We start from the raw sequence: 2233 nt of genomic DNA on the forward strand, positions 1-2233 counted from the left end.
CATCCTTGGGTAATTTGCCATGAGCCTCGGTGTGGATCCAGACCCTCCCTTTGTTTGAGATCCAGCACGTGATCCTGCAGATGACTGACAAGGGCAGACTTGTAACAACATTATTTCAGGAGGATAATAACCAGCCATCATAAATTCCTTTTTTAATCGTTTATTGCAGGTTGTAGACTATTAACCATGACTTTATTTTACAGCACCAAAGAAAGTAGTTCCTTGTTGCTGCTAGTCTCTAAAACCACTGTAAGACGTTATAGTACCCTCAGAGAAAACCTAGCCTTTCATGAAATGAATCATAAATAGTTGAGTTAAGAGAACCACTGTTAAAGAGAAAAAGAGAGGAAGGGAAGAGAAAAATATCTGTCTGAGATACAAAAGAGATGTTTTGGGAGCTGCTTCCATGCAAATAAAATTTGAACCCAACTTTCATGGCCACCCTTCTAAGTCTTACTTTCCTGGGTGATAAATGAAAGTGAACAAAGAAATCTCTAAAAGCTTTAACCATAACTATGTAGAAAAATGAAAATGAGTTAGGAAGTAGCTCATTCTGAGATCTGAACGAGGCACTCCCTGTTTCGTTTCATTTCGTGTTCTGTTGGGGATACACCACTTCATGACTAATTCCTTGCATGAAAGAGCGACATTACAATTTTCACTAAAAATCTCATGTTTTCTTAGGATTTTTACATCTTGACTTCAAGTCATGCCATAAGAAGTCTTCACCACTGTGAGTTCTCATAGTTTCAGACCACACAGCAGTACCTATGCCGTCAGTGGTCATTATGAAATAGAAAATAATTTTATAGCCATTGAATTAGAGGAGATAGTTTATAAGAGCATGTATATCTCTTTTTCTTTTCCTTTAAAAATCTGTTGGTTTTAGTTGGAAAAATATATAAGCCCTGAAATATCTTTTTGAAAAACAATTCTTGTGAAACACACATAGAGTTAAAGCCATGAAAGTCAGGTACATATGTGACTAATCATATTTTTGATATATCTCTCTGTCTAATCATTAACTTGAAATGCCATATAAGAATTTGTAATCCACAGTAAATTATTTCACAGAAATAATTTAAGAGGGCTGCTAATGTGAAACATTCTAGTTTCCACCAGCAGTTTGCTGCCAAACGTTATAGAAAAAAAAAGGAATCCCAGATATAAGTTGACATAAATTATAGTGAATATAAATCTCTAATGATCAAGTGGCGGTTAGAGATTATTGCATTTAGAAAATAGGGAAAAAACATATTAAACACCATAAAGTCTTTCCAGGGTCCATTTTACATATTAGGAAACTGGATCTTTAAAAATCCCCTCAAAGCCTTTTAACTTCTTTGTTTAATGCCCTACATTCAAAGTTGTACATTTCAAAATATATTCTAATAGTTGAGTTTATTTAGCATAGAAAATAGAGGGGAAATCATATTTTAATTACCAGAGAGACTGCCTAAGCTCTATTTTTAAAATGTAAGTTAGAAAATTTAGCTTTCAAACTAAAACCTTTCACTTTTTTCAAATGTTCTTCTCATAGTATCCTTTTTGCAGAAAAAATCAGAATAACTCCCAGCGATAATTATCCAAGTAATAGTTATGAGAGGTTTTTTTTCCCCCTCTTTCAGATTCTTAGGTTTTCTGTAAAGCTGGAAACATTTGAGTGGAAATAATGTTCAGATTATAAAAAGCAGCAGCACATGAGTGAAATCAGGCAGAATTGGCCTGACAGGGGGTCAGAAACCAGAAACAGTGACATGCAGCCACTCAAATGGCAACATTATTCAGGTAGAAATCCATAATTAGCTGATTTTTATTTTTGAGTTTAAAGGATTACTATAAAGTACAGAAGGAAAATAGTAAGGCTGGTTGAGAAAATTAATTCCCTTTCCAAATCTTCATCCTTTCCTTCAAGATGTGACTCCAAAGAAAGACAATTACGTCAAAGAAGGTTAGAGGCCTAATTCTGAACACTGCCTTTTAAGCACATTCTAGAGGCCTATTAGACATCATGTAAACTGTAGACAGCAGCATTTCTACCACCCCAATACCAAACATCTGTACACCAGCTTCTTGAGAGCAGAAATGGAGACATATGCATTTAACATATTCCAAGAGTATAGTCACAAGGGGAAATCTACCTTTCACCATCTATGGCCATTGTGCAACTCTATCCAAGAACTCGATGCAGATATTTATGTGATATCTCCACTCTTTCTCCCCGCAGGCTGGC

Source organism: Ursus maritimus, unplaced genomic scaffold (genome assembly GCF_017311325.1).
Source record: "Ursus maritimus isolate PB19 unplaced genomic scaffold, ASM1731132v1 scaffold_5, whole genome shotgun sequence".
Taxonomy (NCBI): Eukaryota; Metazoa; Chordata; class Mammalia; order Carnivora; family Ursidae; genus Ursus; species Ursus maritimus.